Here is a 16,462-nt window from a genome sequence, read left to right as displayed (position 1 = left end):
AAACTACTGGTAAATTGTCAGCACCTTTAGTGCATCACTGCATTTAACATCAGCACATATTCACCAATTTAACATAGTTTGATGGATTGATCATAGTCCGGTGTATCTTAGCGGACAAGACAAAGCTAAGCTATTGTCCAAAAAAGAACTCTGCTGGATTTTCACATTAGATACGGTATTCCCTAGGGGATTGAATCTGGAGACTGAGTGGAATATGCTATTGGCATTCAATAGCATAGTTTAGAACATAAGATGGCCATATTGGGTCAGACCAAAGGTCCATTAAGCCCAATATCCTGTTTCCAATAGCGGCCAAGCCAGGTCACAAGTACCTGGCAGGATCCCATGGGGTAGGTAGATTCCAAGTTGCTTATCCCAGGGATAAGCAATGCATTTCTGCAACTCTGCCTTAATGGTGGTTTATGGACCTTTCCTCCAGGAACTTGTCCAAACCATATTTAAATGCAGTTACACTGGGTAATTGCCAGGTTCTTGTGGCCTGGTTTGGCCTCTGTTGGAAACAGGATGCTGGGCTTGATGGACCCTTGGTCTGACCCAGCATGGCAATTTCTTATGTTCTTATGTTCAACTTTCATTACATGCTCTGGCAATGAATTCCAGAGCTTAATTATGAGTTGAGTAAAAAAAAAAATATTCTCTTATTTGTTTCAAATATACAACTTAGTAATTTCATTGTGTGTCCCCTAGTCCTAGTTGTTTAATATTATACTTTTAGATTTGATCATGTGATTATACTTTTAAATTTATGTGCTTCCATTAGGTTGGATGGCAGCAGAAGAGAAGATAGTGGCAAAATCAGTTTGAAAAAGCAGAGACGGTTCCAGATATAACACAGGGTGTAGCTGGTATTAATAATCCTTTGAAAAGAAATACAGAGACAGCCCCAGATGCAGGCAACACAATGACGAAACACAGCTGTGCTAGGAGCTATGAGCATGTTTAATAATTTCTGCACTTGTAGATTTATTGACCATCTTGAAGATAAGTAGTTCTTGCATCTGCTTTCTATTTGATTTGGAGACAGTTTGTTTTAGTATTTATGCAATGTATTTTTGATCTTTAAAGAATAACTGCTGTTTTGATTGAAAAAAGGTGGGATACACAAGTACAGTTGAACACATTGAACACTTTTGTTTGGAACACTTTATACTTTGCACACAAAAAAATGAGGCTATAATTATAAATTAAATTGAATAAATAAATACATAAATAAAATAAGTAATGGTGATTTACCTCCCGCATAGATGAATGCCTCTTATTAATGTCTATTAATTATATTTTTAGAGACAATTGGTATCCTTTATATATAAAAAGTGAAATTTGTCCATTGTATTTTTTAATCTTATTTAATTCAGGTGTATTAATCAGGTTAGTCCCTATAGGGAATCATAGTTCATAGCTATATCTCAGTCATGATTCTTTGAGTATCAAGATTCTGTGGCCACCACTATATTCAAGTCAGCCCCTTCCATGACTACTTCCAGATCTGGGACTTTATTAGGGATGTGCATTCATTTAAAATGAATGCTAAATCCACAACAAATATACCCCTTTTATTTCATTCATAGGCCCCCAAAAATGAATGTTTGCTTCCCACGAATGAAACATATGTCATTCATTTCATTTGTTTATATTTCTCATAGAGAATAATGGCTGCATTGTAAGAATAGAGTTTGTATGAGGCTAGTCATGTGGAAGTCTCCATAGCAACCTGGCCCTAATGCCTATGACTCATGTGTGAAGTCAGAGAATAACCAGGATCTGTTGTCAAGGAAACCAAACTGACAAAGTAATGGACCATATCGGAGTGAAACATTTTTCTAAATCAGCAAATCACTACTCTGTGTATTCTTATAGAATGTGCAGTCTTTTAAAAACTGCATTTGAATCTTTCTTCTGAAGGAGACGGTACTTAGCTGTTGAAATTACCTCTGTGTTCCACAGTATTCTGAATTAGCAGTGTGCTTTTGTTTAACATTAGAATCATTCCATTCTAATCCTTTTGGCTGCTGGGTTCATGTGCACAGGTTTTTAATTTTTATTTAATTTGACATCTCACTGCTACTGCCATAACCAAGAAAGAGGTTTGTGTTTTCAAGCCTCCTCCTCCCTTTGGGGGAAAAGCAGTAGCTGCTGGCTGCAGCAATTTTATTTAAACTTGTTGCATTAAACCAGTAGCAGCAAGCACTAGTAGATATGCTAGCAGTGCCACAGTGCCCAAGATAGAAGGGCTTTTTTAATGCTCTCTGTATTTCTGGGTCAGTAGTATAAGGGATACACTACTTGCCAAACTTTATTGTCCAAGGGTTTCCTCACCCACTTCTGAGTGAAGCTCCACCCACCAGCCCCCTCTCGGCCAATCAGCAGTTACATCTGGGTTAAGCCCTGCCCATTGGCCTCTCATCTCAGCCAATCAGCATTTATCCATGATCCAAACCCATGGCCCTGCACAGCATTAGCCCCTCCCCTTTGACATCCATTTTGGCTCTGCCCATACTCCACCCCTTTTTGCCCATGGAAATATGATTTTCAAGATGGCAGCATTGGGGACATAGCAAGACTCAGTATTTGGGGTAATAGATCTGCAATTTTATATTTCAGTTAAAAATGTTATGCCCCATCCCCTTGATTCCTGCTGTGTCCCCAACATCGCCAGTTGGGCCACACTACCACAAACACACTGCTGCTGCCTCCAAGGCCTGAGAAGCCAATCCAAGGACCATAATACACCAATGCTGATTCCTGCTGTGTCCCCATCACTGCCAGTTGGGCCACAATTCAGTGAAACACATTGCTGCTGCCTCCCAGGCCCGAGAAGCCATTCTGAATGCCACCAGATCCCATATGCTACGGAAGGCCCAGGCTGAAGGCTAGTCTTGTGTAGGCTAGGCCATGGTAGGTTGCTGTAACCTAGACCTAGACGCTATGCAAGGCCCAGGCTTTGACCTGGGCCTAGGCTTCAGTGTTGGATCCCCCCTGGATCCTGGCCCCGGAATTCTTTTCAGGTGGGAGGGATGGGTGGGGTGCATTATGTTTATTTTATTTTTTAACTAAATAAACAAAATAAACATTAGATGAAACAAAATTCATGGAAAACCAACCCCCAAAAGATGAAACAAAATGTTTCCTTTTCCCCACCCCTAATATCCACTGAGGTCCAACATATCCTATGTAAGCCCATCTTGCTCCAACCACAACCTCTGGGGTTTGACACATCCAGCTTCAGTATGCCATGCTCTAACCGTATCAAAACAGAGATGCTCAGGATCCTTAATATTTTCAAATAGACTTTGCAGTCCCTAAAAATGCTACATTTTCTGCCTGCAGAGGTATTTTACAAATGCTGCATGGACCTGACTCTGACAACACCACCACACCTTTGGGGTTGTTACAGCTTCGCTTCTCACTGAGTTTTTCTGCTCCTACCGTTTGAGTTTTTAAAAATTATCAACCAACACCACTTCTGCCACCACTGCCACCTTACAGTGCACACTTATTTCACTGCTCTGTGCATGTGCAAGATCTGGCAAACGTATTTGGGAGTGTTACGGTTACCCTTCTCGCTGCGTTGCTCTGCTCCTACCATTCCAATTCTTACTATATACCAGCACCACTGCTACTGCTGCCTTTCCAAGCCAGTCTTTGTACTGTAGAGTGCTTCCTCCACTGCTCCAGCCGTGTCGAAGGTTCTTACCAAATGCCCTTCCCCTACAGTAATTGCCACTTGTCATCTTGCCCTAGCCATACATTGCTTTGCAAAGTTACTGAAATACTCCTCAGGCTTTTAATACCATTCGTATCTGGAGCAGTTCTTTGTTCTATGTAAACCGGAGTGATTTGTAGTCCCTACAAGAACTTCGGTATATAAAAAATTAAAAATAAATAAATAAAATCTTCTCGCCATGTCTTCCTATTGCCATGGCTATCCATTCTTCTGCACACTTGCTGCACCGCTCCATGACCCATAAATGATTTCATGGCCCATTCACAGTTCCCTCTATTGCACACGTGGGTACCTATATTGAGCATGGCTTACTCCATGACACAAACATATGCTATTGGACTGTTGGATCGGCCAGGTGCAGCCAATCTTCAGCAGGGAGAGACATCCCCCTCTCCAGTTGTCTGTATGCTTGAACGGAATGACTGGCATCTCCCATACTTTTCTGTCTTAATGCTGCGCCCCTCATCCTATCCTTTTGGATCCCTGTACCGCTCAGCCTTGCACAGATTTTATACCTTGGGGTTCTTAACTTCTTTCTGCCTCTGTACCTTCCCGGCGTACTCCAGCTCTTACACCTTGAGATCTTCTTGCCCATCTGGGGTGCTGCTGTGCACCTCTCCTATGCTTCTGAAATGTTGATTCCACTCCTTCTGATTCTAGGTCTCTTTATCTGTACCCTGAGAGTTTTCCTGACATGTTTTCTGCTTTGCTTCTCCTTCATGGTGCCTTAGGGTGCTTATGCCACGTTAGCTTTTTCAGAGTCATAATTAGTATTAAGCCACTTTTGATGCCACTTTGCCACAGTTCTTTCCCCCCTTCTGTTGATTTCTTCTCACAAGATTCATTAGAACTGATAAAAAAAAAAAAAAAATCACTATTCTGGAGCCCTGCAGTGCTTCCCCTTTAGCTTTTAATGACAAACAAATAAACTAATGAAACGAATAAACAAAACTTTTTTTTTTTTCATTTTGAAGCTGATGAAATGAATCTGGGTACCAACGAAATGAATAAATGAACCAAAACAAATGTTTTTTTCTTCTGAACATTCCTAAGTAGAAGATCAAATATTAGATTTCTGAATTTCCCCAAATCTAATGATGAGAAAGCTTTACAGTGGAATTCTGAAAGTACCTATTGAATCTTTTCCATCGATTGCCAAGATTTTTTTTTATCTTCCAAGGAATGTTTCTGAGGATAGAGATAGGAATTTGGAGAAGCTGAGAGTTTAGGATTAAATGCATTTTTTTTTTTTTTTTTTTTTTTTTACAAGATTCTCAACTAGATATAACCACTTGAACAACTTTGCTGGTCCAGACAAAGAATGGACTCTCAAGTTGTTTTTTTCATATTAAAAACTGTTTCTTTTTAGGTTGTATAGTAGCTATCTTTCCCGATGTGGCAAAAGCTACTCAGCAGAGACAAAAGCTATTTTTAATGAAAAGGCAGAGGGTTTTGGCCCATGGAGCCAGTTTTTTCCTTAGATTTTCCTGTTAAGTGTGAAATTAAACTGGACAATAATTATTCTCTTTTCTATCAAACTGAAAGTTTGAGGGGTTTTTACCCTTAGCTGTGAGTCATGAGTGATTGTCATTCTACTGAACATGTTTATTAATGTTGATGTGTTTCCTCTTATCCCCCCCACATATTGTGCTCTGAAATTATTGCATTTTTTTTAATATGTTAACTTTATTTCCTTGTTAACATTTTCTGGATTATGTAAAGTCAAGTTTTTTCTGATTTGTATCATTTCAAACTGAATAAGAATAAAATAAATAAATAAACAGAGTTGCCTTTCCTTATGAAAAGATAACAACCAATGGTTATTTGTTTGCACTTCAAGGAGGCCAAGATCCAGCTAGTAACTAATGTTTGTAATGTGACTTTTCTATTATAGGAGTCTGTACTCAGGGGAGAATACTGCATGTGGCTCTAAGTTGTCATTTCATCCAGGGTAGAATGGGAAAATTTCTATCAGATAGGAATGCAATAAGGGGAGGTGTAAATTGTAAAAGAGTATGATGTCGTCAAATTATTTTAATTAGAAGCAGCATCAGCAGCCAGGGGAAGGTAGGGAGAGCCCAACCACTGCTCCCCAGGGACCCCTCCCCCAGCAGCCATTGTCAGGAACTAGGGCTCTTCCCCTCCACCTGCTCCCTCCATTGCACCCTACTTCAAGGCCCTGGAGATCGGGTCCATTGGTGGCAGAAAGCAGCAGCAACAATAACTGGGAGAAGGTAAGGAAAGACAAACCATGACTCCCCCCCAGGGCCCTTCTCCTTCTTCCCCAACCACCACTGCCGACCGGGATCACTGAGCCATGAGAACAAGGGTTCCTCCCCTTGGCCTGACACCCTCCATCATCCTCCTCCTCCAAGGCCCTGGAGATCTTGCCCACCGGTTGCATAAAGCAGCAGTTGCAACCAGAAGAAGGTAGGGAGAGCCCAGCCATAGCTCCCCAGTGCTCCCTATCCCACCCTCACCACCTCTACCAGGATCACTGAGCTGCGGGAACAAGGGCTCCTCTGCTTGGCCTGTCACCCTCCTCCAAGGCCCAGGAGATCAGGTCCACTGGCAGCAGAAAGCAGCAGCAACAGCCAGGGGAAGACAGGGAGAGCCTGAACATCACTAAAATGGGGAGGAGACCAGTGCACGATCGCTGGATTTTTTTTTTTTTTTTTAATGAATACCTGCTATTTCCCCTCCCCTCCCCAGCGCGCCCGCCCGCACAAACAGTGGAAGCAAAAGCTGCAGATGCTTTTAGGTCTTTGAGAGAAGGAGGATGCGGTGGCAGACAGCAGACCCCATCCTACTGACAGCTGAAAAAAAGGTCTAGGCCCTATGGGGGTGTGTGTGTGTGTGTGTGTGTGCGAGTGGGTCACTGTCTGCCTGAGTAGATGGGTGACTGCTTGTGTGTGTGTTGGAGGGGGTGAGATCCTGTGTGTGGGTGTGTATGTGAAACGGCTTGGGTGTGGGTGGGTGAATGAATGGGTACCTTCCTGGGGTCTGTCTGTGTGAGAATGGGTGCCTGCCTCGGTGTGTGTGTGTGTGTGTATGTGAAAATAAATTGGTATCCTCCTGGGGTGTGTGTGTGTGTGAGAGAGAGAGAATAAATGTGTGCCTGCCTGGGGGGGAGGAAACGGTGTGAGAATGAATGGGAGCTTGCCTGTGTGTGAAGGAGCCAGTGAGAGAGAGAGAGAGAGAGAGAGTGTGTGTGTGTGTGTGTGTGTGTATATGAGAGAATCCGGGAGAGTAAAAGCTTGTGTGTGTGTGTGTGTGTGGGTGGGAGGGGGGTCACCATTTCATCCCTCGCCTCAGGCAGCAGATTTGCTTGAGCAGCCCCTGGGTAGACTGATTGGTAAAACTGGTAACATCCTTTACACGAGAATGTTTTCAAATCTGCTTACCTGTGCATGTTAAAGCCGACAAAGTCCTAAGGAAAATATGTGAAGTATGCTAGCTCGAGTAGCGGTTTAAAATTAGGGACAGACATATACACGGTGAGCGTATTTTAAATCATACATGCACAACTGCGCACATGATTTAAAATTCTAGCATCTTAGACTGTCTTTCCAGGTGGCCACCAAAAGGCAGTGTGCCCCCAAGCAGAACTGATTGATTAGTATACTTTTCAAACCTGGAACCATCAACGGGAACGTTCAGAGGTCCCTGGGCCGGGGTCAGTTCTCCCTGCCTTTGTAGAGTGCACTGTGTGATGTCCTGTACATCTCTTTACTGTAGGGCATTCCCACCACATATGTAGGTAGGATCCAATTTGTCCACAACCTTTCCAACACAGAGCATCGCTACACAGTTTAGCTTTATACAGCCTACTTGGTGTGAGGTGCCAACGGAATAGTATTTTATAACCGCTTTCAGTAAGGGAAGAGGAGACAGAGCACTTCTTAGTGTGAACAAATATTTGATCCCATTCCTCATCAGAGAAAGAAATCCCCAAGTCTCTCTCCCATTTATATGTGTATTGTGGCCTTCATGCCAAAGAGCCTTGTAACACATTATAAATTTTTGATAAACCACCCCTCAGGCGGTCTGCGTGCTCGCACCATCCCTCAAATTGGGACTTTCCTTTAGTTAATCCTCCCTGTATATCTTACCGTCTAGCAAACTGTCGAAGTTGCAGGTAGGAGAAAACGGCAGATGGTGATAACTGATATAATTCCTGGAGACGGGCAAATGGCATATTACCATCTTTGTCTCTGATCTGGCCCAGTGTGGTCACTCCCTTGCTCTTCCATTCACAAAATAATGCGGAATCCCACCCCAGGGAGAAGTTAATGCTGTGGAATAAATGTGTGTTCGAAAAATATTTTCTCGTTCCCACTAGAAGAGATTTCCACTGATCCCAGGATTGCAAAAGGACTCCTTATTACAGAAACTGGACATAATGTGTGTGATGTATAAGATAACTGCCCAAAAACACTGTCACCTTCCCAAATTGAAGAGGACATGGTCATCATATCTTTTATGGAAAAACTGTGTGCTTCCTGCAACCTTGGAGACCTCTGCCTCTAATGAACCTTCAGTGTGAGGTAACCGAATGAACAGACTGACACGGCTGACCACTGTATTTATAGCTTATCATACTTTATTCATTCACGTTCTTATATATTCAGCTTGTGGATGTTGGATTGCATTTGATATGTTACATGTTGCATTTAATATATAACACACTTCGTATAGCAGTACATTATTATTCCTTTGATGCATATATTCATGTGCAATTGTTGTGAGACCTTGAATATTTTTGTACATTGTTTATATCTTTGAAAATACTGATTAAACATTACATTGAAAAAAATAAATTCTAGCATATGCCCATATGCACATGAATGTGCACCCATGTGCTCATTTTAAAGTTGCCGTCATCAAACATTTTTATTACTGTAAATGATAGCTCAACAGTTGAAAAAGTAACTAAAATCATTGCCAAGTCCCCTATTGATTACAGGCCTGGGAAGAGATAGAGAATAAGCCAATTCACCAAGAGTAGTTTATCTGCAAAAATATTGCATTACTTTTTAGCAGGCTGTTCCCATACCAGTGAAAAATAAATACTCAAAATGTTTTCTATTCTGTAAAATTCTAATAAAGTTGTGGACTGTACTTCCAGTAATAAAAGTGTGTATGGCTCACTGTTTTTTGGGGTGGAGGGAAAAGAAACATAGACTGAGTAGTGAGGGGAGAGTATAGAATGCCTTTATTTAGTCATCCCTCGCTGTTCTGATCATGGCCCATACCCCTCCTAATTCTGTTCCATCTTAACGATGTCTTCACTACCACTTACCATCCAAATCTATTTAATTGCCTTGAATGATGTGACCAGCTTGTTCTATTTAGCAGGGCAAACAGAATCTGTCCCATTGCATGAACAGACTTGTAGTTCTAATGGGACAAAAGGCTGAAGAATGGTTCATTCCCTAATCTCCTTAAAGGGAAATTACATTTCTTCTTTGTAATGCTGGTACTTTCAACAGACACCAAGGGCCTGGTTTACCAAGACTTTATTCCAATTCTGTCTCTATGGGGAAAAACTTAGTTAATCAAGCCTTATGTCAGGACTTCAAAAGGTTAACAGAGAGAATGATCACTAGATCCTTCCCATAATAAACTAATTCATCTTATCACCTTTATCTGATAAGAACCCAACATCCCCCTCTATCCCAATAAGCAGCTGGTAACATCCGGGCTCTGGTATTTTAGGGTAATGCCACCAGCTAATAAATAGCTACTTTGAATGCAAAGAAATGACATATGTCCATTGTAGATAGCTAAAAAATCAATACTCCTTATCACCTCTCTTTGTATATATAGATATAAAAATCAACAAATAAGGTCAGCCTGGTGAAAGCTAGTCACAAATGTATTGTTAGTCCACCTACAACTTGATTGTTGATCTTTATACATATCCAAGTGGAGTAATCACATGACTATTCTTTAAATATATATAAAGAGGAGAAGGCAACATACACATTCACTATAGTAGTACATTGTCACCAACTGGATAGCTTTTGAGACCATGAGGTAAGTCTTTTTCGTTTTGGGGAGGGTTATCAAGACTTGTGATGTAATTTATAGCAATGCTTCCCTATTCCATCCCCAATCAAGACCCATAATAAGCTCATGGCAATGTTCCATATTTGTAGGTTTTACATGGCCTGTAAATTTTAAAACTTCTCTCACCTTTAGATATAAATAATCCAGAGCAGGAGGAAGCCTGTACTTCTGATGTCCATACTTCCCCTATTCTGGGAGTCTAAGGAAAGTTTTTACTTCTAGCACCACTCCAAATAATTTGGGTGAAAAAGCTAGCATTGAACTAGGAGACTGTTCACATGTTTTTTTTTACTTGTGAGCTCTGGAAAGTTTAAATCTGTGTTAATGCATTTCTTTTTCCAGCACATGATAGGTGCTGAACTATATACCAATGGCATTCTTTGGCAGAAAGCTTAGTTTCTTTTATTAAACAGAATAATTAACCACTGTTGACATCTTGGGAGTCTGTATATATTTTGCAGATGTCAGCAGTGAAGTATCCATCATCCTGAGAAATATACAATCACCAATAAGGTACCAGCTGCTTGTAAATACTTCTGCGGAACAGGCAATCCAGGGCCCAGTTCCAGATTCCTTAATCCTTGATAGTGTCCATGAGGGAGAAACGTTTGTAAGATAGTATATATGTATTAAGGATGGCAGAACTCTCCCAATAGAACCTGGTGCCTTAGAGATCTGGAAAAGAAACAAGTGTTTTGGTGTTCAGCTTCTACTTTTTCCCTCAAAGAACTAATGTTATGGAAAACAAGTACAATTACAATAAAAGAAAAGTACTCCTAGTCCTAGAGGCTTCTGACCACTTCCACAACCTTTAAACAAAAGAAGAGTAGTACAACCAATAACCCCTCCAAAGGCTCTGACCAATAGAACAGCTTCCCCAGTTGGTAAAGCTCCTTTCCACATTATTTAACCAAATAGAAGAGTTCTGCCAACAGCATATGCTCCATTCCACAGCCTCTAGCACTAGCAGAGTTCTCCCCACAGTCTGTGCAGGGAGAATAATGTTTATTACTGTGGGTGTAGGTCCTGGGGTGAAGAATGCTAGGAAGGGCCAGGTTGATGGCTACTATTGTAAATGTAGGGGACAAAAGACAAGGAATGACAAAAGGTTGATGGCTGTTCCCGTAATTATAAAAGAGATTAGGAAAAGAATAATAATGTGCATTTGGATGATCTGAATGGGAAATCTGATCTGAATGAGTCAATTTTTTATTTAGTTCAGGTTATCCTAATCAAATAGACAAAGTCCCCAGAAAAATTAGAATCCTTTTTTGGCTCATCCCACTTTGATCTATTAAAATCTATGTGGAGTAGAGTTGGTTAGGAATAATATAAGGAAGGAGCAGAACCAATCATATTTCAGCACATTTTCAACCAGCCTATTCCTGTTGGCAGCTATATTGATTTACTTCATCATTTATTTTAGGTGAAAGTGAAACTAAGAGCATTTTGAGCAGCCAGTGACCATTTTGTTCTCTGTCATTCCTCTGTTGGATCTCAGAGGGTGAAGACAGAGATTTTTAAGCTCCTTGCTTCAAAGTCCCAGAATTAATGAATAGATTGGGGGGAAAACTTTTAGATTTATAGGAGAAAACAAGAGCAGTGACTCTTATAGTCACTGTCACTTTGTCCTAGCTTTGCTGCTAGAAGCAAGAGAATCTGTCATTTTTTTCTTAGAGAAATGCAACTGTATATCAGCAAGGTAAGAATGTACTTCTTTTCCACAGCAGGCAGAAAGCATGTGTCAGTGAAATTAAGAAAAATTAATGGAGATTGATTTTCTCTGGTAGGGTGTGAAGAGTGGCAAATGATTATGACAGTAGGTAGCTTGTTTTCACTGTGTAAAAGAATCAGTGATAATTTGACACTGCACTAATTCTTCTGTGTATGACTTTTGCACTAAGTATACATAGTCAACAAGGATATTCAGAGGGATATCCATGTTAATCTGGTGTAGCAAAAATGACATGAAGTGGGTGGCAACTTATAGACTAACTGATTAATTGAAGCATGAGATTTCAAGAAAGAATCCACTTCATCAAATGCATACCTTGGGGCGGTGATGCCACTCTTGGTGCCATTTGCCCCTCTTTTGGTGGCACTGGATTCTCATGCAATTCTTAGAGGCTGATATTCAAAGGCATTTAGCCAGATAACTTGTGAGTTATCCGGCTAAATGCCAACTTCTCAAATAGTAGGCACTTCTCATGGATGTAGAGGATATATAGGGTCATTTATGAAAATGCTGTGTATTTGTGATGTGTTCTCCAATGCTGGTATTAGGGGGGAGAGAGAGAGAGAGAGAACCTAACTGTAATGCCCTCACCCTAGATAGGTATTTATATCTGTAAGGGAGGCCCACCTAGTAACTCGAGGTGAGGTTTAGGTATTATCGTAGAGGGTTAGGGGCCACTTTGACATTCAAAGTGAGACGTACAAACAGAACAGTGCTCTCTTGTGAAGATTTGATGACCCTCGGAGTGAGGAAACTCACTCAAAGATGAGATTTGTGCAATGTTCTCGCAACCTAGCTTGATGGACTCTCTACCTGGGTAACATCAAAGTGGCCCCTAACCCCCTACGTTAATACCTAAACCTCACCTCCAGTTACTAGGTGGGCCTCCCATAGATATATAAATACCTATCTAGGGTGAGGGCATTATGGCTAGGCACTCTCTCTCTCTCCCTCTCTCAACATGGTTCCCCCAGTGGTTGTATGTAGGAAATACCACACTTCTGGCACTTATTTCAAAATGCAAAAAAGTTACACAATTTGCAGTAACTTAGCTCTTCAATAGGTATTAGCACAAATTGCGATAAACTGCCTATTACCATAGAACACACCCCTTTTTCTATCACATGTAGTATTTAGTGCATTTTGATAAATCCAGGCAATAGGTTGAGGAGTGTTAGGTGGGGAGGTTGATTGCTATTACTGTAGGTGTGGAGGACATAGGGTAAGGAATGATAGGAAAGGGCTATTGTTATGGGTGTGGGACACAGGATGTAAAGAATGACCTTAGAGCGCAGGGTGATGGTCCTATTGGTCTCATTACATGCAAGGGTGTCTATTTTATTGAACATAAGAAATTGCCATGCTGGGTCAGACCAAGGGTCCATCAAGCCCAGCATCCTGTTTCCAACAGAGGCCAAACCAGGCCTCAAGAACCTGCAATTACCCAAACACTAAGAAGATCCCATGCTGATGCAATTAATAGCAGTGGCTCTTCCCTAAGTAAACTTGATTGATAGCAGTTAATGGACTTCTCCAAGAACTTATCCAAACCTTTTTTGAACCCAGCTACACTAACTGCACTAACCACATCCTCTGGCAAATTCCAGAGCTTTATTGTGCGTTGAGTGAAAAAGAATTTTCTCCGATTAGTCTTAAATGTGCTACTTGCTAACTTCATGGAATGCCCCCTAGTCCTTCTATTATTTGAAAGTGTAAATAACCGATTCACATCTACTCGTTCAAGACCTCTCATGATCTTAAATACCTCTATTATAGAAGGAATAGGTTTGCAATGCTTTTCAAAACATCATTTAATCAAAACTCATAAAATTCCACAATTCAGGACTCATGACAGAAAAGACTTTAGAGCGAGTGCCAGTTAACAGATGTATGAGAAAGGATTATTAACAAATGATGAGAACCAGAAGGCAGTGGGCGAGTGGGTACATAATGGATTATATATTTCGTTAAACAAAAGGAATCAGCATGCAGAGATTTATGTACCAAAGACAGTATCTTGAACTTCACTTACTACTTTATTGGAAGCCAGTGCAATTTTGTTAAATAAGCAGAAATATTATCATCATATTTTAAGTAAAAAATGAATCTGACTACAGCATTCTGAGCAAGCTGTAAAATATAAATAAGGAATTTAGGTAATCCTCTATATAATGAATTTCAATAATCCAAGTCCGCATAAACTATGGATTGAATAACTAATCTAAATTTAGGCAAGGGAAGATATTGTTTCAAAGAATGCAATAATCGCAGTTTAAAAAACTGTGACCTGAACATCTTCTTCACTTATGCCAATAAAGTTAACTTTGAATCCAACTGCACCCCTAAGTTCCTACCCTCTGCACATAATTGTAACTGATCATTGCCTGGAGAGCATAACCTTAAATCAAGAGGTACAGGCAAAGACCCCAGCCATAAAATCATTGTTTTTGCAGCATTCAAGATCAAATTATTATCCCTGAACCAATGATCTACACTTTCCATACAATCTTTAAAAGTAGCCTCAGGAAATTCCCCTGTCATATCACTTAAGAACATAAGAAATTGCCATGCTGGGTCAGACCAAGGGTCCATCAAGCCCAGCATCCTGTTTCCAACAGAGGCCAAACCAGGCCTCAAGAACCTGGAAATTATCCAAACACTAAGAAGATTGCATGCTACTGATGCAATTAATAGCAGTGGCTCTTCCCTAAGTAAATTTGATCAATAGCTGTTAATGGACTTCTCCTCCAAGAACTTATCCAAACCTTTTTTGAACCCAGCTACACTTACTGCACTAACCACATCCTCTGGCAAATTCCAGAGCTTTATTGTGCGTTGAGTGAAAAAGAATTTTCTCCGATTAGTCTTAAATGTGCTACTTGCTAACTTCATGGAATGCCCCCTAGTCCTTCTATTATTTGAAAGTGTAAATAACCGATTCACATCTACTCGTTCAAGACCTCTCATGATCTTAAATACCTCTATTATAGAAGGAATAGGTTTGCAATGCTTTTCAAAACATCATTTAATCAAAACTCATAAAATTCCACAATTCAGGACTCATGACAGAAAAGACTTTAGAGCGAGTGCCAGTTAACAGATGTATGAGAAGGGATTATTAACAAATGATGAGAACCAGAAGGCAGTGGGCGAGTGGGTACATAATGGATTATATATTTCGTTAAACAAAAGGAATCAGCATGCAGAGATTTATGTACCAAAGACAGTATCTTGAACTTCACTTACTACTTTATTGGAAGCCAGTGCAATTTTGTTAAATAAGCAGAAATATTATCATCATATTTTAAGTAAAAAATGAATCTGACTACAGCATTCTGAGCAAGCTGTAAAATATAAATAAGGAATTTAGGTAATCCTCTATATAATGAATTTCAATAATCCAAGTCCGCATAAACTATGGATTGAATAACTAATCTAAATTTAGGCAAGGGAAGATATTGTTTCAAAGAATGCAATAATCGCAGTTTAAAAAACTGTGACCTGAACATCTTCTTCACTTATGCCAATAAAGTTAACTTTGAATCCAACTGCACCCCTAAGTTCCTACCCTCTGCACATATTTGTAACTGATCATTGCCTGGAGAGCATAACCTTAAATCAAGAGGTACAGGCAAAGACCCCAGCCATAAAATCATGGTTTTTGCAGCATTCAAGATCAAATTATTATCCCTGAACCAATGATCTACACTTTCCATACAATCTTTAAAAGTAGCCTCAGGAAATTCCCCTGTCATATCACTTAAGAACATAAGAACATAAGAAATTGCCATGCTGGGTCAGACCAAGGGTCCATCAAGCCCAGCATCCTGTTTCCAACAGAGGCCAAACCAGGCCACAAGAACCTGGCAATTACCCAAACAGTAAGAAGATCCCATGCCACTGATGCAATTAATAGCAGTGGCTATTCCCTAAGTAAATTTGATTAATAGCCGTTAATGGACTTCTCCTCCAAGAACTTATCCAAACCTTTTTTGAACCCAGCTACACTAACTGCACTAACCACATTCTCTGACAACAAATTCCAGAGCTTTATTGTGCATTGAGTGAAAAAGAATTTTCTCCGATTAATCTTAAACGTGTTACTTGCTAACTTCATGGAATGCCCCCTAGTCCTTCTATTATTCAAAAGTGTAAATAACCGATTCATATCTACTCGTTCAAGAGCTCTCATGATTTTAAAGACCTCTATCATATCCCCCTCAGCCATCTCTTCTCCATGTGTGTTAAAATATATCTCATTTTAAAAGTTTTCAAACTTTGTAAGTATTTTACATAACCCAAAATAAACATCAAAATATCTAATCACAAGTTTCTTTTGAAAAATATCAGAAAAACACACAGGCTCCCACTCTCGCATGCTGTCTCTATCTCTCTCTCTCACAAACACACATACGATCTCATTCTCACAGGCTGTCTCCATCTCACACACACTCACTCTCACACTCAGGCTCTCACTCTTACAGAAGGTCTCCATCTCACACATACACACACACACACTCATTCTCACTCTCACATGCTCTCTTGCTCTCATACATAAGCATTCTCTTTCTTACACAAATACACACTCAATTAGGATCTCAGCCTCCCCCTTACCTCTGATCCCCCTCTTCTTCTAAGGCCACCGCGACATGGAGTCGGTGGCTGCTGTGCTACAGGACCGCTTTTTAGCCACCCTCTTTCTTGTTTTCAGTGCAGATCCAATGCTCCTCCTCCTTCCTGCCTGCTCGGCTCCTGCAACAATTTTTTTCCTGGGCCTGCTTCTGCAGGAAGGAGCACCCAGATTTTTTGAATGTTGACCCAAAGACCTGGCAATTCCTCCAGAATTCCATGGTCTCTGGGCCAAATCTGGAGAGTTTCCAGGTATGCCCCTTTTGGTCATGAAGTTTTAT

Source organism: Rhinatrema bivittatum, chromosome 12 (genome assembly GCF_901001135.1).
Source record: "Rhinatrema bivittatum chromosome 12, aRhiBiv1.1, whole genome shotgun sequence".
In the NCBI taxonomy this organism is placed as follows: Eukaryota; Metazoa; Chordata; class Amphibia; order Gymnophiona; family Rhinatrematidae; genus Rhinatrema; species Rhinatrema bivittatum.
This window is presented reverse-complemented; position numbering follows the sequence as displayed.